General features: G+C 39.2%; 1 long non-coding RNA gene across 1 annotated transcript; it reads left to right on the top strand.

Annotated features, from left to right (window-relative positions):
• Positions 1 to 308: 308 nt before the first annotated feature.
• Positions 309 to 25407, top strand: LOC138703176 (uncharacterized). Its single transcript, XR_011332989.1, has 2 exons — positions 309 to 388; positions 16116 to 25407. It is a non-coding gene; the product is annotated as an uncharacterized lncRNA (long non-coding RNA).
• The last annotated feature ends 283 nt before the right edge of the window (positions 25408 to 25690 follow it).

Consider the following 25690-nt stretch of genomic DNA (forward strand, 5'->3'; position numbering starts at 1 on the left):
AAATTATTATTGCAGTACAGTATTTTCTTTCATCACAAATCATACAAGCTTACAAAGAACAAAAATCCATGTAATGTCAAGCAGTTCAAAAATTACTCAACAGGTGGCAGAGGACTGCAATGTAAGATATTGAGCTGAATGTTGAAATCACTGAGGAAATAGTGATTCGTTACAGTTGCTTCTGGTGCAATTAGTAAATCACCGCTTGATCACTGTTTCACTGCTTAACGAACAGTTCACTTACTGGAGTGAAAGTGATTTTTTAATCACCGGTGAAAAATCGCTGCTAGTGATTTTTTCTTCCATCTCTAGAAATGGATCAATTGTAAACCTATCCTTCCACTACCAGATGCAGATTAGTCTCTATTTCTAATGTGATGATGATGAGGTAGGTGTTAGGCTATAGCACTTATGGTTTTGTTAGGGCTGAAAGTGATTTGCTGAACATAACGTAACCAATTACAGCGAAATGTGAAGAGTGGTGGTGATAGAAACTTTGAGACAATTTATAGGGATATTCCTGCATTTTTTTAAAGTATAACGGTTTTGTTTTAAATTTGGTGATACTGTGGTATACGATTACAGACAGCGGGTATTCTTTAGACCATTTCCCTGCCGCAATTGATTTATCGACCCCTTAAAAATTAATTTTTGTTCATTATTTACTTCAGCTCTTACTTGGATATAATTTGGTAGGTGCAATCCGTGTTCTAAAATTTTCCCATTTTTTTCAATTATTGGATTTTGATAGTTCACTATTGGAACTTTTACCTCGCGTACTTAGAATTTCTAAGTATTCAATTTCCCACAATCTACAGAGTGGCGGAGAATAACCGGCCTCCACCATCTTGATAACCAATTTATTGATCGTTAATAACGTAAGCAACGGTTAATAAGGCAGCTTATGGAAGTTATATAATATAATAGTTAAGTTCATTACGAATATTTTCGAAGATGTTTAAAGAAACGGCTTAAAAATGTGACCGGTCACGGCGTGGTTGTGTAGTAGCAACACCACCTAAAGAGGTGGTGTTAGTAATAGTCTTAACCCTTTGCAGCACAAATTAATTTTTTATGTTTTTCATAATCTGGATCATAACAAAGCTTCGATCAATTTTTTTTCAACATTTTAACTCTGCACACAATTTCAAAACACAAATGGCACTTCTATGTATACTCAAGACGTGGTTCCTTGGTGGAATATCCGTGTCATAAAATTTAGAAAGAAAAGAAACGGTAGTTCTTCTGAATAACCACTATGCTGCAAAGGGTTAAGTAACGAGTGGGGATAAACTCCAGAACACTGATACTTTTCTTTCCCTGCTACTCCAAAATTCCAACCTTGTGCACACAAAATAAATTACTGGCACTGAAAGGTGCCTTTTCGTAAGCATGATTATGCGCATTCGACAAACACAGACAAATCTGTTCTTTTTAGTATTATAAGATAATTCTCAGTGAGGTATCCGTATACTGAAATTTTTCTGTTATTAGACTGTTGTACCTATTTTCCGATAAAATCTGGGAAAACACACGAGTCCTCACTTATAAAACCAATCTAATCTACATTACCCCCTAAAATTCATGTAGCTGAAGACATAAAGGTGCAATCTACACGAGTATTACAGCAGTCCATGAAAATGTGTGATTTCAGTAAGTATGATAGAAACGAAGGAAGTGAGACAGGACTACAGAGCCGAATAGAGGAAAGAAGCCAAAAAATGAGATGGTAGGGAAGGAAAAAATGCAGTTTAGAGAGTGATCAAATGCAAGGAAGTATAAAATATAAATATCAACCGCACAATCCAAATTGTTTTGTATGTATAGATTCTTTATTATTTATTTATTTTTAATAATAATAATAATAATAATAATAATTTTATTTAACCTGGCAGGGTTAAGGCCGTAAGGCCTTCTCTTACACTTAACCAGGATTTTTTTATGCTTTTTTTTATTAAAACAGATACAGAACAAAGACTTCATAAAATTATTTCAGAGCTAACTTAAACCCAAATAAAGATGTCATTCTACAAAACAATTCTACAAAAAGCGTTATGGTAACAAGTATTTTGAAAATAAATTTTTGATCTTAAATACCTTGTAAAAAATTCTCAACACAGCATTCCAAAGTGAATTCGAGACATCAGTAAATCAATGTTCTCTCTTCAAACTCAATTTTATATATCTAATCGTCTTAGAAAGATCAGAAATCATAAACATAATATCAATAATATCTTATCTTTCTTACAATATTATCTCAAACATTATGTAAACTAAAACAGTTTCAAAAAGTGATCTTAAAATTTCGCCACGCAACACATTATGTGAAACTTAATTCCTACAAGTTCAGAATTATTTTTTACATTCTTAAACTGTATTGTAAGAGCATACTACATTGCTATCCTAGATGACCAACGCAATCTGAGAGTATAATTATTTCGAAACTTATCGTCAATAACCTCAGTTAACTTCATGGCTTGGACTTTTCAATCTAATTCATCTTCAGAGTCAAAGTATACCATATAATTTCAATAGTTAACAGAATTAAAGTTCTATGCTATTAACTGTAAAATTAGAATTACATAAAAAAATCATACAGTAATTCCTGGCTTATCATTCTAGCTACATTACGAGAAACTGTGATGTTGAATGAATAAGTAATAAACTTACAATATTTTTCAAACTGAGAATAACTGAAATTAAGTTAATCTGTTACCTCAAAATTCCCCTTATTTCACTAATAACATATTTACATACATTTAAATACTATTACGGTATAAGCAACACATGGAAGCACAATAGTTAAGACTTTGCACTACAAGTTGGATGGTCGCAGGTTCGATTCCCGATGGGGACGTGAATTTTCATTGGTCTAATTCTTTTGGCTGCACTATGGCCACAGTCTAGTATATACAGTCACGAAGCCTGAGTTTATGAGGGTACTAGGAACAATGACTGTGCAGGTACTATTTCTCATTATCTGTATTGAAGCAATAGTAGTGATCCTAGTGGTTAGCAACTATCTATGAATACATATTTACTACGTATTGAGCTTCGTGACTATATACTATACTGTGCTATGGCCCTGAGGTTTACTTGGTCCCTAATAGAAATGAGTACCGGTACCAGGATGTTTCCCGACATCTTTCTACTAATATGGATTGTCTGCAAAGGTGGGAGTCTTAACTTCCTGCTACAATGTGGGCTTCAGTGGTCTGTAATAGCAATAACTTTACTATAACCACCACTTATTTCACTCTTATAAACACTTTTATGCTTAAATTCAGACAAAAAATTACAAACTACACAATCACATATCATTACTCCATATGAGAGATATCTATTTTTGCACTCTAAAAAGTTTGATATACTGAATACAGTAGGCTAAACAAAAAAAAGTATTGTACCTGGCCTACATTGTTTTTGTCTTTTGTAATTATGGCCGTGCTGGATATGAAATCTGATCTGGAGGCTAATCTACTGTATTTTTCAATGTAAAACAAATTCTGAAATGCCTTTATTACTTCATATAATGTTGTGACAACTTGATACATTCAAAACAGAGTTTGACATAACATTTAAAGTTATATCATGTACAGTAGTTTTATTTCATTTCTCATGTCTTTTGAAGGCTATTTCCATATAGAAGAAAATAATTATGCTTCTTGCTGTCAATGATAACAAACTGTCAGTTTTACCATCTTGTTCGAGTTGTTAGTGTGGTAATATGCTTTATTGACATTACAATCTGTGACTAGCTCTGACAAACATGAACTAGCCTACGTTAGAATTCCTTTCCACGTTGTGTAATACACATTCAATTACGTAATATAGATATTTTTATTTTCTTTATTTCACAGTCATCTGTCATGATATCAGTGGACAGATCATTTTATTTATCATAAACGCAGGTTTCTGATCTAATAGTAATTCCTTATTATTTACATAGAAATTATTTTGGAAATCATTATCTGTCTCAGTAGTTAAAAAGAATTCTACACTGAAAAGCTTACTAGATGCCTTTCTCCAGTATTCTAAAATTTCTAATATGGACGAACTCATTTTAAAAATGAAATATTTTCATCACAGTTCTTGATTACTGGAAGAAAAAACCAGTTTCTGATGGCTAGCAGTCATTAATGTTAACATTTTGAAGAATTTTTCTATAAACCCAAACAGTTTTGTAATATTATTTCTCATTTTTTTTTCTGTATAATATTTAATTCCTATAACCACATCATTATTACAGACAGTGGTGAGAAAACATTCATTTTTCAAAATGAGAAGCACTGAAGGAGTTTTCTGTCAAGCAAGAAGTAGTTTTAAAGTCTATACTTGCACAACAATTGGAGAAAAACTTTACAGCATCTTGCTGTTATCACAGCAGTTGGCAATTATGATTATCCAATGGCAGGATTTGACATTGTCTGGCTTCCCAACACAGATACACCACATCTTTCTTTTGTTGTTTTGTGGGGTTCAGTTTGTTGCATATTAGTAGATGTTCCTCGGTCATGACACTGAGAAGACATGCTGGAGATTGAAGAACCTTGATTCGGTGAAGACGATGAGCAAGGCAATCTTGTTTTTTTTTTTTTAGTAGGTTATTTTACGACGCTTTATCAACAGCTTTGGTTATTTAGCGTCTGAATGAGATGAAGGTGATAATGCCGGTGAAATGAGTCCGGGGTCCAACACCATAAGTTACCCAGCATTTGCTCATATTGGGTTGAGGAAAAACCCCGGAAAAACCTCAACCAGGTAACTTGTCCCGACCGGGAATCGAACCCGGGCCACCTGGTTTCGCGGCTAGACGTGCTAACCATTACTCCACAGGTGTGGACGGCAATCTTGTTCAGACTTAAAGCCGAACAGACCAGCTGACTCTTTATGTCTCCAAATAATGGTATTGCTAAGATAAAAAAGTTGTCCTTGAGTGAATGTATTTTTCACATTTTTAAGACATCAAAAGGATAAAAAAAAAAGATACAATTCATTGTCATTACAAGGATGCTTAGAAGAGTTAGGTAATCATTTTCCCATATCTTGTAGTTACAATATTATACTTTGTCTCATGAGGTTACGATTTTGTGATCCTATGTTAGACAGAAAAATTTTACAGTGACTATTACACTCTTACTACGTCATACTACTTTTGACCAATAAAACGGTACGAAAGGACGTATTTCGACCAATCATGGCTGCTTATCGCACAGTTTTATCGCGTCCCTAGCATTTGTTTAATTTTATCGCGTCCCTAGCATTTGTTTAATTTTATCGCGTCCCTAGCATTTGTTTCTTTGTTTGCCAACATTTGAAACTGCGCTGGTCTGGACGTCAAAAATATATATATACAATTACAAACCACTCCAGTCGATGCACAGCAGTTTCAAATATGACTCGCATTGGCATTCAAGAACAAGAATTAATAAAAATCACTGATCATACCTATCCATCTTCTGAAATGCGATTTACAAATAAATGAAGAGCACCATTCGGAAATCCTGAATAGGTTGAATACACCATGTAGGCCTAAATCAACGAGTTCCACTTCTATTACGCACACGTCCAATATAACATCAATTGAACCACCAACCACATTCAAATTTGAAAATTGTACATTTAATAATTATTCCTTTTAAAATTATTCATTCTGAAATCCTGAATAAGTTGAATACACCATGTAGGCCTAAATCAACGAGTTCCACTTCTATTACGCACACGTCCAATATAATATCAATTGAACCACCAACCACATTCAAATTTGAAAATTGTACATTCAATAATTATTCCCTTTAAAATTATTCATGTTTATTTTTTATGTTGTCGTCGTTAATTAAAACTTTTCTAACACTTGTGTATATTAGTTAGGTTATGTTATAGCTTCTGCTATATGATATTATGGATAGTCACGTATCAGAGATTGTTTAATATTAAGATTTATTGAAAATCATCTGTCAAGTGACGTTGATTACTGGGATTCGGATAATTGAAGTGGAATGCAACTGTCTTAATAAAAATGAAACTGAATCAACAAAGCTTTCTTGACTAGTAACCGTCTACAGAGTTCAATGAAGATTCCATAGTTGGCACAACTGCCATCTAGCGTAATGGTGCAATAATACATTTGAAGACAGGTTTATTTTCGTAAGTCAATTAATATGTTATTGTATTGGAGTACTTTGTTACTTATAATCTTTATATACTTTCTTCTAATCGTGTAATAATCAATTAAATCCCACTCGAGTTTTATTTTCTCTAGATAAATCTGCTCGTGTTCCACTCGCAGATTTATCGATAAAATCAAAACCTCTCGTGAGATTACCGTTGATAAATGTCCACTGCTATTCTTAATTAAAGCAATATTTTCTTTTTCTATTTCTCCAGTTCATACAAAGTGCCAGTAAATTCAAAGTATTCTTTCTAGCGAGCCAACACACGAGAAAACAAACACAAGAGCATGAGTTCCAAGTACTTCAGTACTGTTTTTACCTCCTTATAATGACGTTATAGGCTTACCAAGGATATCAAACATGATGTTTTATTCTAAATGTAGGCATGTGGGCATTTTCTTAAATAACAATGTAACATGATTTTCTTCTGCCTTTATATATTGTACCCAAAGGCGTTGTAGGCCTAGTTATATATCTAGACACAACTGGCGCTGGTGTGCTATACAAATTTGAACACTCGCGCAGATTCGCATGACACCATGTTTTGGGAGCACAAATAATATGATTGTTTCTATTTCTAAAGCGTTCGGAGTTAGAAAATACCACTGAGTATATAGGCGTCTTCTTAACAGACATCCCCACTCCTTTTGTAATTTTTTTAGTAGCCCTAGGTTATTTTACGACACTATCAACATCTTGGGTTATTTAGCATCTGAAAAAGATGAAAGTGATAATGCTGGTGAAATGAGTCCGGGGTCCAGCACCAATAGTTACCCAGCATTTTCTCATATATTGGGTTAAGGGAAAACCCCGGAAAAACCTTAACTACGTAACTTGCTCCAACTGGGATTCGAACCCAGGCCACCTGGTTTCGCGGCCAGATGCGCTAACCGTTACTCCACAGTTGTGGACTCTTTGTAATATAACTGAAGTAAGTTATTTACATATTTTCTAACGTGTATAGAACAACACTGGAAGGAATGGTGAACGGGACAAGAGTTTGGGGCAGAAGAAGATATCAGATGATAGACTACATTAAGATATGGGTATCATTATGCGGAGACTAAGAGAAAGGCAGAAAATAGGAAAGATTGGAGAATGCTGGGTTTGCAGTGAAAGACCTGCCCATGGGCAGAACGTGTATGTATGTATAGAACAACAGATGTATGAGTAAATCTAAAAACTATAACTAAGCATTCCTTCAAATATAAATGCTTATATTGCTCATATATAGACTGTGTATTAGTTTATGTGTATCTCCAATAACCGAATACATGGAATACGGAGGGTTGTTTCCGATCTCTGGAAACAATTTTTGAACGACGTCATGTGCGTCAGGAGTCACACGACAGCTGAACTCTGGCGAAAGGTGACAGGCCAGTAAATAATGGATGATTTCATAGTCAGAGTGCATGGTGACTCACAGCAACAATGGCCAAGAAAATCGAGCCTTTTTGGGAGGGTACATTACAGTCCTTTCTGATGCCAAGTATAGTTAAATGAAAAAAATAATAGAAGCCTCCAAAAAAAAAAAAAAAAAAAACGTGGTTTCGTAATTTCCAAGAAAGGCATCTTCTGTGTACTTAATTAGACTGGTAAAACTCGGGAGTGTTATGTATGATTCGGGGCTTCCCCTTCACACAGGGCAAAATCGAGTTCAGTTGTTCAAAGGAAAAACAAATTCCAACTGACCTGAGCGCGAAAAAAAAACTAGATTTAGTGGGAAAACCAACGTGTTGGTGACATTGGTTACACAATGGTCACCAATAGGTGAGCAGCGATTTCTGAAATATGAACCGTACTATTGGCAACCCTGATCTGGGTCATTTGTATCAGACTGCGATGAAGTCCTGTAAGATATGCTCTGTGTTGGCCATGCATCACAGGAAATAAAGGATCGAGATGATACAATCGGCAAATTGGCAAAAAACCATTTCCTGTTATTCATCAATAAAATTAGCCTATTTTCTCAGACTTACCTCGACTCTTCATTTCCGGTTTCCTTTGCGACATTTTTTTTTAATCCGTTCTATTGCTAAAGTAGGAATTTAGCGGTTGTTTCAACACCCTCTAGCGACAAAAATAATACTTTCTCTAATGATAATAAGGAATCTAGTAACTTCTGTATTGCTGTTTGGCGATTTTCCGGACACTTCAGTTGGCAACACTGACAGGAAGGCCAGCCTGCAGCTGATTGAGCTGATGAACAATATGAAGTCCTGCGCAGTTTTAAAACAAATGAAATTTCTGTATTCTCTCAGGTATTTAACATACATGCTCAAACACAAAAGCTATTCATTGCAGATAATAAAACAGCTGTACAGTTCTTGCGCCACTGATTGGTGTGGAAAGCTTCTAGATGGGATTGGAAGTTTCCATTTTCCGTTATTCTTTATAAGAGCAATGAAGCAGCCAGAAATTTAGATTGAGGAGGGAGGCCCGTAGCTAGGAACTTTATTTGTTAAGGTTGGCAACTGCGGTATTGGGGGGGGGGGATAGGACTTGCATTACAGTTTTTCATGGAGTTATGTAACCAGCGAATAGGGATTATAAAGAATGGACACGTCGCTTCGGTACCTTTGATGTAGCCGGACTGATTTCAATGACCTTCAAGCCAGCTAGAGCGTGAGATTCTGCTTTCTCCCTAGGATTGGCGCTGAAATCACACCAGCTAGCAGTCGACACAGTGGAAATATAACACATATAATTAATACATCTAGGTACATTATGTACTCAAATAAAATAAATTGTATCCATAAAATAATAAATCCGTCATTAACTGTAATGTCTAGACTCTAGAGTTCCTTTATAATGAGAGTTGAGACGTTGACTCCAACAACAATTAAAATATGTAATGATTTGATAGCAGTGAAAATGGAAAAACAAAACTCTTATGAGAAGTAAAACCATATACCTATATTATAGTATATACAAATATTAAACGAATTTTATACATAATTTTATAATATATTATATCATTTTATAATATAATTTATTATGTCTGAAATATAAAAAATTATTATTACTACTAGTTTGTCATTGAGAAATAAGGAAAAACTGTTAACTTGAATTTATTTGAAGCAAAGCGTTACTGGATTATGCAATAAGGTAGGCGATGTTTGGATCCTGTGTCTCAACTCTATACTCAATTATTATCTTAGCGTATGCTCGATTACACTAACCTCTAGCTCTTGAAAGTGGGACTAAACGCTGGCGCACAGAGAAACAAAACACAGGAAAATTAGCTCAGTGTCCATTCTTTATAATCCCTATTCGCTGATGTAACTATTGTGAAAAAGTACAGTTTAGAAAGCCGTGAAAATGCCTAGAATGAAGAATGTGCATTAAGAGAAAAAACTATAATCTTGCAAATTCTTGATAGATTAACAACAACTGGGGAACAAACATAAATTTAATTTTTTTACTTTACTTGGTTATTTAACGTTGCTGTATCAACTACGATGCTATTTAGTGTCGATGAGATTGGTGATAGTGAGATGATATTTGGCGAAATGAGACCGAGGATTTACCATAGATTACCCGACATTTGCCTTACGGTTGGGGAAAACCCAAGCAGAAATCGAACTCACGTCCGAGCGAAACTCTGGATCGGGAGGCAAGTGCCTTAGCTGACTGAGCTACGGTGGCTTAAACCTAATTACAGTCTTCAACATATCTAGGGGCGGGGGCGTACAAGGTGCTTTGCAGAGGGGGGGGGACCCTCTAGCTTCGGGCTTGTGGAGAGGGAGCAAGTTTTGAGAATACCACATGACATTTGCCTATAACTTACGTGCAGTATATTAAAAGACGTTAATACTATGAAATTTAAAATTAATTTAGACTCCTCAAAAGTTGTTATAAAGCAAACTCTATTCTCTGTCAACGCAGAATGAATCATCAGACGCCGACCTTAAATTTCTTAATGTAGTTAATTATTATTACTATTTAATACGAAAAAAATTCATACTGGCACCGGGAATCGAAGCCAGGACCTCTCAGCTCTGTGCGCTGAGCGCTCTTTCCAACTGAGCCATGCTGGGACACGATCCACGGCGCCGACCGAACTCCTCTCGTAATGTTTTTACAGCCTTACTACCTGCATTTGAGACGATACATGTCATATGCGGGGTGCATATTTAAATGACTTTAATTATGTTGAGATCTGTGGCTTCACAATTTCTTTGAAAAAACAACTTGTTAGCAAAAATATAAAAGATTTGTTACACTAAATACGTATATGAGCCATTGTCGGCAGACACAGACAAACAATATTTTTCTCTAAATGTCGCACTCGCAACATCAATGGTGGATTGTTCTAATTTAAAAACAGTTTTTGAGAAATGGGGGGAGAGGCTTCACTCCAGTAAGCCAAGGGGGTCTATGACACTGTACCCAAGGGTATTTGTCTTGGCTCGTGCAAGCCCACTATTGTGGTTTCTTGACTGTGTGACATGGACACGTTCTGTCCAGCCGGTGCTATTCTTTCTCTTTATCAGAGGTACACAGCAGTTCTGCTTGAACTTACTCTATTCTACAAGTCACATAAGAAAATAACTGATGAAAACAAACACCAACTATAAATGTTATATTCTGCACAAATATTAAATGATATGTTGTATTGTTATATCACATGATGCGCTAATTTACCACTTTTAGCTTATGTTGTATAGTGTTTCGTCGATTCTTCACCATATGGGAATGCAGAATTACTGCACTGAAACTCTGTATGTACTTCAGTACATCATAGTAACTATGTTGTATAGTCCGATAAAATAATATTAAGTTAAATATATTATGCGGCAAACATGAAACAACATGCAAAAACCAGGACAAAATCCATCCATGAATAGAACAGAGAGAAAGAAAACTTAAATTTTGTACATTGTCCATACTCGTACCTAGCCACTATTAAATAGTATAGATACTAACAAGAACTGTGTTAATTTCGTCTATGACGTCTTCCATTATTGCGTCTCATAGCACAGTATTTTATTCAATGTCAGTTACGTAGTGACTGTATTCAGTTCATTCATTCATTCATTCATTATATGAGCAATGAAGCTTTAAGATGTGGAACAAGTCAGAATTTTACAATATTACAATTGCAATTTTTACAATATTTTACAATTTTTACAGTTTTACAATTTAGTAATTTTATACAATCATGAGGTGAGGTCCGAGGATTTTCCAAAAGATTACCCGGCATTTGCCTTTTGGTTGGGGAAAACCTCGGAAAACCCAACCAGGTAATCAAATCAAAGGGATGAAATGAAGTGATGCCGAGGACTTGCCATAGACCATCCGGTTTCAGTCCCATGGCTGGGGAAAACCATTCAGTCTTGTTTAATCACATTTTTCAGTTCTTCTGTACAAGTTCTTGAAGTCTTATGATGTAGGGTTGCCAGATGTAGGACTTTATCCAGAACAATACAGTTCTAGCTCTTTTTGTTCCGCACATGATGCGAATCTTGAACTTACATCACATTTGCAGTGATGATAGTAGCGTATAGCAGTGCCAGAAAGATGAGTATTTTACAGATTTAATTGGCGTACAAAAAGCTAAAAAATTTTAATTGTAATCAAGTTTTTTCTAAGCATTTTCCCATCAAATGCATTTACAGAAAAAATATTTTCAGTAATGACTATAAAGTGGAGGGATGAAAAGAACAGAAGTACGTACTCTATAAATCTTATCAAAAATGAACTTTGTGTATACTTTAACAGTGATGCAAACTATAAGAATTTTACGAGAAGATTCTGTTAGACAAACAATTTTATTTACGTAAAGATTATTATTTTTGGTCCTATAGAATACATCTGTTATGGTAATAATTAATATTAGAGGAGAAAAATTCGCTTCAGCTCCAGGCATCGAACCCGAGTCCTTGGTTCTATGTACCAAGCACTCTCACCATTGAGCTATGCCGAAGTTTAATTCACAGCACTGGATCAAACCCTTCTCCTTGACTTAATATATAATGTCAGCATACATGCCCAACTTGGAGTCAGGCCACAAAGGAAAAAACACTGGAGGAGAGGGGTTCGATCTGGTATTGTGGATTGAACTTCAGCGTAGCTCAATGGTGAGAGCTCTTGGTATGTAGAACCAAGGACCTGGCTTCGATCCATGGCACTGGAGCGAATTTTTCTCCTCTAATATTAATTAAACAATTTTATTGTTAAATATGGCATTTTCAAATGAGAAATACATGTGAAATGTAGGTGTGTATAAAATTAAGACTAAATTCACGGCATAATTAATTGGATGCGTAGTTACGCTGTAATAATAAATTATAATTTATATAATTTTATTACTTAATACGTCAGATGTAAGCTCTTTGGTGACTCACAGCCAGCACATGAGACTGTCATATAAATGAAGCAGGCTCAATCCCTTATTTTGGCGAATGTGACGAAGCCAAAACTTTGAGGGATCTTCTCAGGGTTCTCCAAGTTAGCAGTCTTCATTCCACCAACATGCTCCACAATCCTCCTGCTCATCATTTACAAGCCTAAGTATTGAAAGGGACTGTCTTTACTACTTTTTCAGATAAATGATATATGGTAAAATCTACGAATGTTTCGTTAAAATTAAAATTGATTACATGATGTCAAATTCGATTTTTCAGGTTTTCTTAAAACTGTAAGTTAACAACAGTGAAAATGTTATCCTATAAACTTGCTACTGTACTACACTATGAAAGAGCATCATTATGTTAAAAACAAAATACAATCATCATTCAGAAGTGTAAGCACTGGAGAAATATCTTCTTTCAATTCAGTTTCTTGGGCACCAGTAGACTGTTGAATAACATGATGTAACTCTTTATTTTTGTTTTGATTACTGGCCAGCATTTCAGCAGCTGATCTAAAGCTGGAAACAGTGACTTCCATCTAGTCAAAGTAAGCTCTTCTACATTCTGTGCACTACCTCATCGTAGATTTTAATTGCAATTAAGTTAATGATGGCCTCAAACACAACAACAATAATACACTGTAATAATAATAATAATAATAGTAATAATAATAATAATAATAATAATAATAATAATAATAATAATAATAATAATAATAATAATAATTTGTAAAAGCTCTTCTATGAAAATTTAAACATACAACTATTTTTGCATTAATGAAGGCAATTTGTTTTCTTTTTCAATTGGTACAGAATTTCATATTACTCTGTTCTATATTCTACTCCAGTATTTCTCAGCCTTTTGGATGAGGCACCTCTTTTCCACACATTGCTTTAGTTTGGCCTTAGATGTAGCATGTAGAATATATTAGTATGAAATTTGGGCTATTTGGAGAAAAAAAAAAAAAACATTACAACCATCTAAATGGATTAGGTCATTAGGATATTGTTAGTGATTGTAGTAATTTGTAATATATTTTAAATTGTTAATCATGCATATAATTAAACAATATTATATTACATTTGAAACACATATTATTATTATTATTATTATTATTATTATTATTATTACTATTATCATTATTATTATTTTGTTTGCTGCTCCTCATTACGGGAGGACACAGATAAAATTTTGGTAATTTTTTTTTTTCGAGAAAAAAAATTAGATTTTTGCAGAAAAAAATAATCATAGATCTTTCATTTGTACGTTGGCCAATTTGATCAACGTCATCGTCCTCAAAATTCATGCTTTAGTTATATTTCACAATTGAAGATCTCTCAGGACTAAGGGTGTAACCAACATATCTATAATACACGTATCAGGAGCAAGGAAAAAAATTTCAGTAGCATATTTCGTTACGCCTATATTTACTAGCAGAATAATTTGACTAATCAAAGATACAAGCTTATTCAGCTACTGGATGCAATAATTTATTATCATGTTGTTGTTGTTATCTAATGCCGGGCTTTGGCAACGAAGCCATTAGCGTTCTTGCTCTCCAATATTTCTCTGTGGTGGATCCATCAGGTAGAACTTCACCTAATTTATTATTATAAACGAGTGCTTCAAAATTAGTTTTTCCATCTAAGTCATATACTTCATTAATTTGACGTTACATCCTTTTTCCATGGAGGCCTTCAATTACAAACAGGGCCACGTAACATAAAATCGACATTGTAAAGTAATTTTCTCACACTTTTAATTTTGGTGCATTTAGGCCTACTCGCGTTCAAATACTCCCATACGCTAGCAACAAATTTCATGCTAATAAGTTGAAATTTTTACTGCAGGTTTGGAAAACTGTAGGTAACAAAACTACAGGACTTTCTTTTTTTTTTGGATAAAGTAAATATTTTAAAAAGTAAAAGCTAAAATACATTTTTCGGGCACTAAGGAAATTAATTTTTTTTAACTGAATTTCAGGTCACATTCAAAATTAAAATTATACCTCTGCTATTAAATTATATGTATATCAAAGATGCTGTACAATTTTTTCAGGGCTCTAACCTAGCCTATATTATGTTGGAGTAGATACATTTTGAAAGAAGTCAACATTTAAAAAAAAAGTAATAACTCAAAAAGTATTAAATTCGTACTAATGAAGCCTGGGGATATTAATACTAACAAATGACAAGACGTTGCTGTATTGGAAAAATTACATCTCTACCTTTAAAAAAATGGTAGAAAATGAAAATTTCATTTATTTTATGCCATAACTGCTTTTCAGCCTCTCAAATGGTTGTGGTCGCCCCGGGTTGAGAATCACTGTTCTACCCTACATCTTAGGCCAGAGGACCACACTTACTGCCAGTGTCTCACTTCCTGAGCCAAGAGCTCCCTAGTGCTTATAACCACGCCTCTTAGGTCCTCTCGGACAGTCACGGAAGCTGCAGCATGTGGCACGGTAGCATATTACATGTGCTGAAAACATTATCCTATGCTATTGTAGGGGTCTTTACTGTTTATAATACTGGAGAGACTAATCGTGATTACCACTATCGCTATTATCTCTGATGGCAATTTCCTAAAATGTATGTGCACACCAGGCCACTCTTCGTTCAGTCCAGACAACTGCTAATTTACCATAGAGCAGCGTTTCTCAAAGCATGTCTCCGGGGTTCCATGAGCCCTATACGATTTTAAATTTTATTTTATACTTGTTTTTTAATTGGTTATTTAACGACACTGTATCAACTACTAGGTTATTTAGCATCGATGGGATTGGTGATAGCGAAATTGTATTCGGCAAGATGAAGCCGGGAATTCGCCTTATGGTTGGGAAAAACCTCGGAAAAACCCAACCAGGTGTTCAATGGGACGAATGTGTTTGCTTTTCAAACCTGCAATCTGGTTTTATGGCGAAAAGTTGTAGTCTCATTTCTACTTCTGCAGTTTTTCTGTTTCGGTATTTTGTTTTAGTGGACACATACGTAGAGAATCCAGTGATGAAAACTATAAGTATTATTTTCCGTTTTAGATATTCATTAAACATATTATTACGCATATTATTATTATTATTATTATTATTATTATTATTATTATCATCGATGGTTTCATGTTATTATTGATTTATATTTTCGTAACATTTGTATATTTTTATAGTATCCTCTAAGTATAAAATAGCCACCAGTGCAGCTCAGTCTGCTAAGGCGCTTGCCTACCGATCCAGAGTTGCGCTTCCGCTTGGAGGATTTTCCCTCCGGCCTCCCAACTAACACTCTATATGTATTTCTGGATTCGCCCATACGTGCTACATGCCCTGCCCATCTCAAACGTCTGGATTTAATGTTCCTAATTATGTCAGGTGAAGAATACAATGCGTGCAGTTCTGTGTTGTGTAACTTTCTCCATTCTCCTGTAACTTCATCCCTCTTAGCCCCAAATATTTTCCTAAGCACCTTATTCTCAAACACCCTTAACCTATGTTCCTCTCTCAAAGTGAGACTCCAAGTTTCACAACCATAAAGTACAACCGGTAATATAACTGTTTATAACTAAGAACTAAAATAGAATTCAATTGTTACAGATGGCGGTGGTGAGCAGTTACGAAGTGGCGGGTGACTCACAAATCCAGCTTGGCCACTAGTTCTATCATGTCAACACATGCCACATCCAAGGGCGTCAATCTATGATGATCCTCCACGCTGTAGCAGTGCCATCCTGCAACATCTGCACCACTTGTGTGTAGCCCACATTGCTGCTGCATACAATGGAATATCATCAAACCCTTTCAACCATGCTCCAGTTGAGATTTGCAGCTAACGAACTTGACAGTGACCATGTCATGCAGTGGCATGCAGAGCAGTCCAACCAGATGGTTCTTACATCTCTGACTGTGATCCAGCAGGCAGTAAAGCCCTGCACATATCCCAGTGGCTTTCCTCTATTGTCAGGTACAAAAGACTGTGTCTACTAGTACTTGCACCATTTCTGTATGTCCCCACTCTGAAGCAAAGTGTAAGAGAATTCTCCCACCATTGTCTGTCACCTGAGGTTGGCACAACATTCAGCAAAAGCTATACATCAGCGACCTCTACTCTTTCTAATTCCATGGCCTCATGTCACCAATGCTCTGAATCATGAAGTACAGCAAAACATTCTGCAGTATTCCTCTCTCACTAGTCTGTGCATCAACAGATTTTATTCTTAACTCCATAAGCTCACTTTGATTAATAAGATCATATTCTCTTCTATGGCAATGTCAAATAAGATTTGACGAGAACATAAAACTGGCAAAACTTTTTTTCAGTTTGTATAATGTGTGGGTCTTCTATTCACATCATTGCCCTTACATCAGCATGTTTTCTAGCAACGAAATAACCAACGAAGTGCAGCATGGTCACTATACATTATATAGCTGACATACTCAAACGGATTGGAGGGACAGACATGATATTAAATTCTATTCTAGCTTCTGATCCTTTCAGCAGGGAAAGAGAGAGAGACTTGAGACGAGTAAACATATAGCAGGTGTCTGAATTCCCCTCAGGTAATATAGACTAGTTATTACAAACAACAGATTGGAAAAACCAATCCTTCCTGAAGATTTGAGTTTCGTTCTTGTTCATCTCTCCATGGTATTTGGTAAGATAATTTCATCCAGTAACACATAAACCCATACTCCATTTTGTATCGCATTTACGTATACACCAAATGATGTGAAAGAAGTGAAAATGTATTGTTTACTACAGCAAGCTATACAGAACTGAATTACAGATACTGGTGACAGGTGCACAAGTTCAGTGTTTGTAGCACTTCCAACTGCTCTCACTATGTTATGTTCAGCTGTTGTGGTGGTGACTCAAATTTCCAGCATGGCCACTAGTTCCATCTTGTTACAACGTGCCACATCGAGAGGTGTCAGATCATGATGATCCTTCAATCTACAGTCTGTGCTATGCTACAATATCTGCCACAGTTGAGACTAGTAGCTAACATGCTTCACAGTGACTGGCATGCAGTGCAATCCAACCAGATGATCTCTACTCTGACTGTGATTCAACAGCCAGTAAAGCCTTGCACACAACCTGGTGACCTCCATGTGTTGTTAGGTACAAACATTGAATCCACAAGTACCTGCACATTTTTGTATATCCTGGTTTGCTGAAATGTGTAAGACAATCCTTCCATTACTGTCTGTCGCTTGCAGGTGAGCCTAACATTTAGCAGGGCTGCATGACAGCAATTTTCTCTCTGCAGTGACTGAATTCAGTTCCATGGTCTTGTGTCACTACTGTTCTGAATTGTGAAATGCAACAAAACATTTTACAACATTCCTCCATTACCAGACTGTGCATCATCTTATTTTCTCGACACCAAAACCCTGCTTTTAACTTCTTTCACTTTCATTAATAAAGCTGCATTCTCTACTATGGCAATGCCAAATAAAGTGATAAGGCAGAATACTTTCAGTACATAAATCTGGCAAACCTTCATGTTTCAGTTTATGAAATATGTGGGTCATCAATTCACATCATTGCCTTTCTATCAACACGTCTTCTAGCAACAAAATAACCAACAATGTGCAGCGTGACCACCATGCACTGCACACCAAACAGACTCAAAAGCATTGAAGTAACAGACACATTCATCCATGTCCCAGTTCAGATCAACAGCCGACAAATTTGACAGTGCCAAGCTGCATTATGCAGTGCAGTTCAACCAGATGATCCCTACACCTCTGGCTATGATCCAGTAGCCAGTAATGCCTTGCACGCATCCTGGCGGCCTTCCCGTGCTGTTAGGTACATTGACATGCTAACAAATTTGACAGTGCCAAACAGCAGTATGCAGTGCAGTTCAACCAGATGATCCCTACACCTCTGGCTATGATCCAGTAGCCAGTAATGCCTTGCACGCATCCTGGCGGCCTTCCCGTGCTGTTAGGTACATTGACATGCTAACAAATTTGACAGTGCCAAGCTGCATTATGCAGTGCAGTCCAACCAGATGATCCCTACACCTTTGGCTGTGATCCAGTAGCCGTAATACCTTGCACGCATCCTGGTGGCCTTCCCGTGCTATCAGGCACATTGGCATGCTAACAAATTTGGCAGTGCCAAGCTGCATTATGCAGTGCAGTCTAACCAGATGATCCCTACACTTCTGGCTGTGATTCAGTAGCCAGTAGTGCCTTGCACGCATCCTGTTGGCCTTCCCGTGCTGTTAGGTACATTGACATGCTAACAAATTTGACAGTGCCAAACAGCAGTATGTAGTGCAGTTCAACCAGATGATCCCTACACCTCTGGCTATGATCCAGTAGCCAGTAATGCCTTGCACGCATCCTGGCGGCCTTCCCGTGCTGTCAGGTACATTGACATGCTAACAAATTTGACAGTGCCAAGCTGCATTATGCAGTGCAGTCCAACCAGATGATCCCTACACCTTTGGCTGTGATCCAGTAGCCGTAATACCTTGCACGCATCCTGGTGGCCTTCCCGTGCTATCAGGCACATTGGCATGCTAACAAATTTGGCAGTGCCAAGCTGCATTATGCAGTGCAGTCTAACCAGATGATCCCTACACTTCTGGCTGTGATTCAGTAGCCAGTAGTTCCTTGCACGCATCCTGTTGGCCTTCCCATGCTGTTAGGTACATTGACATGCTAACAAATTTGACAGTGCCAAACAGCAGTATGTAGTGCAGTTCAACCAGATGATCCCTACACCTCTGGCTATGATCCAGTAGCCAGTAATGCCTTGCACGCATCCTGGCGGCCTTCCCGTGCTGTCAGGTACATTGACATGCTAACAAATTTGACAGTGCCAAGCTGCATTATGCAGTGCAGTCCAACCAGATGATCCCTACACCTTTGGCTGTGATCCAGTAGCCGTAATACCTTGCACGCATCCTGGTGGCCTTCCCGTGCTATCAGGCACATTGGCATGCTAACAAATTTGGCAGTGCCAAGCTGCATTATGCAGTGCAGTCTAACCAGATGATCCCTACACTTCTGGCTGTGATTCAGTAGCCAGTAGTGCCTTGCACGCATCCTGTTGGCCTTCCCATGCTGTTAGGTACATTGACATGCTAACAAATTTGACAGTGCCAAACAGCAGTATGTAGTGCAGTTCAACCAGATGATCCCTACACCTCTGGCTATGATCCAGTAGCCAGTAATGCCTTGCACGCATCCTGGCGGCCTTCCCGTGCTGTCAGGTACATTGACATGCTAACAAATTTGACAGTGCCAAGATGCATTATGCAGTGCAGTCCAACCAGATGATCCCTACACCTTTGGCTGTGATCCAGTAGCCGTAATACCATGCATGCATCCTGGTGGCCTTCCCGTGCTGTCAGGAATATTGGCATTCTAACAAATTTGACAGTGCCAAGATGCATTATGCAGTGCAGTCCAACCAGATGATCCCTACACTTCTCTCTGTGATCCAGCAGCCAGTAGTTCCTTGCACGCATCCTGGCGGCCTTCCCGTGCTGTCACGTACATTGACATGCTAACAAATTTGACAGTGGCAAGCTGCATTATGCAGTGCAATTCAACCAGATGATCCCTACACCTCTGGCTGTGATCCAGTAGCCAGTAATGCCTTGCACGCATCCTGGCGGCCTTCCCATGCTGTAGGTACATTGACATGCTAACACATTTGACAGTGCCAAGCTGCATTATGCAGTGCAGTTCAACCAGATGATCCCTGCACCTCTGGCTGTGATTTAGTAGCCAGTAGTGCCTTGCACGCATCCTGTTGGACTTCCCATGCTGTCAGGTACATTGACATGCTAACAAATTTGGCATTGCCAAGCTGCATTATGCAGTGCAGTCCAACCAGATGATCCCTACACCTTTGGCTGTGATCCAGTAGCCGTAATACCTTGCACGCATCCTGTTGACCTTCCCGTGCTGTTAGGTACATTGGCATACTAACAAATTTGACAGTGCCAAGCTGCATTATGCAGTGCAGTTCAACCAGATGATCCCTACACCTCTGGCTGTGATCCAGTAGCCAGTAATGCCTTGCACGCATCCTGGCGGCCTTCCCATGCTGTCAGGTACATTGACATGCTAACAAATTTGACAGTGCCGAGCTGCATTATGCAGTGCAGTTCAACCAGATGATCCCTACACCTTTGGCTGTGATCCAGTAGCTGTAATACCTTGCACGCATCCTGTTGGCCTTCCCGTGCTGTCAGATACATTGACATGCTAACAAATTTGACAGTACCGAGCTGCATTATGCAGTGCAATTCAACCAGATGATCCCTACACCTTTGGCTGTGAACCAGTAGCTGTAATACCTTGCACGCATCCTGTTGGCCTTCCCGTGCTGTCAGATACATTGACATGCTAACAAATTTGACAGTGCCAAGCTGCATTATGCAGTGCAGTTCAACCAGATGATCCCTGCACCTCTGGCTGTGATTTAGTAGCCAGTAGTGCCTTGCACGCATCCTGTTGGCCTTCCCATGCTGTCAGGTACATTGACATGCTAACAAACTTGGCATTGCCAAGCTGCATTATGCAGTGCAGTCCAACCAGATGATCCCTACACCTTTAGTTGTGATTCAACAGCCAGTAGTGCCTTGCAAGCATCCTGGTGGCCTTCCCGTGCTGTCAGGTACATTGACAAATTTGGCATTGCCAAGGTGCATTATACAGTGCAGTCCAACCAGATGATCCCTACACCTCTGGCTGTGATTCAGCAGCCAGTATTGCCTTGCACGCATCCTGTTGGCCTTCCCGTGCTGTCAGGTACATTGACATGCTAACAAATTTAGCATTGCCAAGTTGCATTATGCAGTGCAGTCCAACCAGATGATCCCTACACTTCTCTCTGTGTTCCAGCAGCCAGTAGTGCCTTGCACGCATCCTGGTGGCCTTCCCATGCTGTCAGGTACATTGGTATGCTAACAAATTTTTACAGTGACCATGCCAAGCCTGCACTATGCATTCCTACATCTCTGACTGTGACCCAGCAGTCAGTAGTGTTCTGCACGCATCCTAATGGCCTCCCTGTGCTGTCAAGTACATCATCATTAATCTATGAACTGCATAACAGTGTCAGTGTCATTCTCAGCAGCTCTCAAAACTCCAGCATAGCTACTACTTCTACTTCTTTCTTGGCAGTCATCAAACTCTATCACCTGTGCCCCAACTGACAGCAGCAGCTCACACACTTTATGGTGACATGTCATTCAGTCACAGGTATGCAATCCAACCACAGCGACTTGAATGCGTCATGGTAGCCTTCTCGTTCCTCTAGGCACAAGGACAGTTGAATGCATCGGTAATCATCATACTCATTCTCCTGTGTCCAAGCTGCCAGCAGCAGCTCACACACTTTATGGTGACACGTCATTCAGTCACAGGTATGCAATCCAACCACAGCGACTTGAATGCATCATGGTAGCCTTCTCGTTCCTCCAGGCAAAAGGGCACGGACAGTTAAATGCATTGGTTGTCATCACACTCATTCACTTGTGCCCCAGCTGAGCAGCAGCTCACACACTTTATGGTGACATGCCATTCAGTCAGAGGCATGCGATCCAATAACTTGAATGTTTTGTGGTAGCCTTCTCGTTCCTCCAGGCAGAAGGGCAGTTGAATGCATTGGTGATCATCACACTCATTCAGCTGTGTCCCACTGCCAGCAGCAGCTCACACACTTCATGGTGACATGTCATTCAGTCACAGGCATGCAATCCAACCATATCGACTTGAATGCATTGTGGTTAGCCTTCTCGTTCCTTCAGGCACAAGGGCAGTTGAATGCATTGGTAATCATCATAATCATTCACTTGACAGCAGCAGCCCACACACTTCATGGTGACATGTCATTCAGTCACAGGCATGCAATCCAACCACAGTGACTTGACTGCATTGTGGTAGCCTTCTTGTTTCTCCAGGCACAAGAGCAGTTGGATGCATTGATAATCATCACACTCATTCACTTTTGCCCCAGATGTCAGCAGCAGCTCACACACTTTATGGTGACATACCATTCAGTCACAGGCATGCAATCCAACCACATCGACTTGAATGCATTGTGGTTAGCCTTCTCGTTCCTCCAGGCACAAGGGCAGTTGAATGCATGGGTAATCATCATACTCATTGTCCTGTGCCTCAGCTGAGCAGCAGCTCACACACTTTATGGTGACATGCCATTCAGTCACAGGCATGCAATCCAACCACAGTGACTTCACTGCATCGTGGTTGCCTTCTTGTTTCTCCAGGCACAAGAGCAGTTGAATGCACTGATAATCATCACACTCATCGTCCTGTGCCCCAGATGTCAGCAGCAGCTCACACACTTTATGGTGACATGCTATTCAGTCACAGGCATGCAATCCAACCACAGCGACTTGACTGCTTTGTGGTAGCCTTCTCGTTCCTCCAGGCACAAGGGCAGTTGAATGCATCACAATCATTTACCTGTGCCCCACCTGACAGCAGCAGCTCACACGCTTTATGGTGACGTGCCATTCAGTCACAGGCATGCAATCCAACCACAGCGACTTGAATGCATCGTGGTAGCATTCTTGTTTCTCCAGGCACAAAGGCAGTTGAATGCATTGGTAATCATCACAATCATTCACCTGTGCCCCACCTGACAGCAGCAGCTCACACACTTTATGGTGACGTGCCATTCAGTCACAGGCATGCAATCCAACCACAGCGACTTGAATGCATCGTGGTAGCCTTCTTTTTTCTCCAGGCACAAAGGCAGTTGAATGCATTGGTAATCATCACAATCATTCACCTGTGCCCCACCTGACAGGAGCAGCTCACACACTTTATGGTGACATGTCATTGAGTCACAGGCATGCAATCCAACCACAGTGACTTGAATGCATCATGGTAGCCTTCTCGTTTCTCCAGGCACAAGGGCAGTTGAATGCATTGGTAATCACAATCATTCACCTGTGCCCCACCTGACAGCAGCAGCTCACACACTTCATGGCGACATGCCATTCAGTCACAGGCATGCAATCCAACCACAGTGACTAGAATGCATCGTGGTAGCCTTCTTGTTTCTCCAGGCACAAGGGCAGTTGAATGCATTGGTAATCATGACAATCATTCACCTGTGTCCCACCTGACAGCAGCAGCTCACACACTTCATGGCGACATGCCATTCAGTCACAGGCATGCAATCCAACCACAGTGACTTGAATGCATCGTGGTAGCCTTCTTGTTTCTCCAGGCACAAGGGCAGTTGAATGCATTGGTAATCATCACAATCATTCACCTGTGCCCCACCTGACAGCAGCAGCTCACACACTTTATGGTGACGTGCTATTCAGTCACAGGCATGCAATCCAACCACAGCGACTTGAATGCATCGTGGTAGCCTTCTTGTTTCTCCAGGCACAAAGGCAGTTGAATGCATTGGTAATCATCACAATCATTCACCTGTGCCCCACCTGACAGCAGCAGCTCACACACTTTATGGTGACGTGCCATTCAGTCACAGGCATGCAATCCAACCACAGCGACTTGAATGCATCGTGGTAGCCTTCTTGTTTCTCCAGGCACAAAGGCAGTTGAATGCATTGGTAATCATCACAATCATTCACCTGTGCCCCACCTGACAGGAGCAGCTCACACACTTTATGGTGACGTGTCATTGAGTCACAGGCATGCAATCCAACCACAGTGACTTGAATGCATCATGGTAGCCTTCTCGTTTCTCCAGGCACAAGGGCAGTTGAATGCATTGGTAATCACAATCATTCACCTGTGCCCCACCTGACAGCAGCAGCTCACACACTTCATGGCGACATGCCATTCAGTCACAGGCATGCAATCCAACCACAGTGACTAGAATGCATCGTGGTAGCCTTCTTGTTTCTCCAGGCACAAGGGCAGTTGAATGCATTGGTAATCATGACAATCATTCACCTGTGCCCCACCTGACAGCAGCAGCTCACACACTTCATGGCGACATGCCATTCAGTCACAGGCATGCAATCCAACCACAGTGACTTGAATGCATCGTGGTAGCCTTCTTGTTTCTCCAGGCACAAGGGTAGTTGAATGCATTGGTAATCATCACAATCATTCACCTGTGCCCCACCTGACAGCAGCAGCTCACACACTTTATGGTGACGTGCTATTCAGTCACAGGCATGCAATCCAACCACAGTGACTTCACTGCATCGTGGTAGCCTTCTTGTTTCTCCAGGCACAAGAGCAGTTGGATGCATTGATAATCATCACACTCATTGTCCTGTGCCCCAGCTGACAGCAGCAGCTCACACACTTCATGGTGACATGCCATTCAGTCACGGGCATGCAATCCAACCACAGCAACTTGAATGCATCGTGGTAGCCTTCTCGTCCCTCGAGGCACAAAGGCATTTAAATGCATTGGTAATCTTCGCACTCGTCCTGTGCCCCAGCTGACAGCAGCAGCTCACACACTTTATGGTGACATACCTTTCAGCCATAGGAACCTGAATGTATCCTTGTACCTCATAATGCTGCCAGATGGAAGATCTTTCGTCGAGAACCTGTTCCACATCTGTATGTCCCTATTCTGCTGCCAGGAGAAGATGAGTCCAGCTATCATGGTCTGTCATTTGCAGATGAATCACATCCAACACAAGAAGCCACACAGCAGCAGCTCTCACTCTTTCTGCAGGGATTTTATGTCAGCAATTCTGCAGCCTCATGATTTCAATGCTGCACCTCCTACAGTAAGAACAACAAATTTGCAGTATTCCTCTATCACCAGACTATCCCATGCCACAGTTTTCCAAACTCTGGCCCTGCTATCTTTCTCTTACTTTTTAAAGCTCACATTTTGTTGTATGGTAATGTAAAATAAAGTGATAATAAATCATAACATGTTTTAGTATTTTATGAGTGCTTTGATTTGTCAAACCTCCTTTCAGTTTCTATGTTGATTGATCTTGTGCCAGGCAGTTGCGCAGCCAAGAATTTTAATCTAGGGAGTGTCATGTTTGCAAGAACACGATACTGCTTAGATTATGGCCTTCTCTGTTCTTCTATATCATAAGTAAATCAAATGACTCAACCACGAAAGCTGTGACTGGGCTGGTGAATTTGAAGTCTTCATTGGATTTCCATTACAACCATGCAATGAACTCTTCAATAATTATTTTCTAAAATTTACATTT

The sequence above is a fragment of the Periplaneta americana genome, chromosome 7 (genome assembly GCF_040183065.1).
Source record: "Periplaneta americana isolate PAMFEO1 chromosome 7, P.americana_PAMFEO1_priV1, whole genome shotgun sequence".
Classification (NCBI taxonomy): Eukaryota; Metazoa; Arthropoda; class Insecta; order Blattodea; family Blattidae; genus Periplaneta; species Periplaneta americana.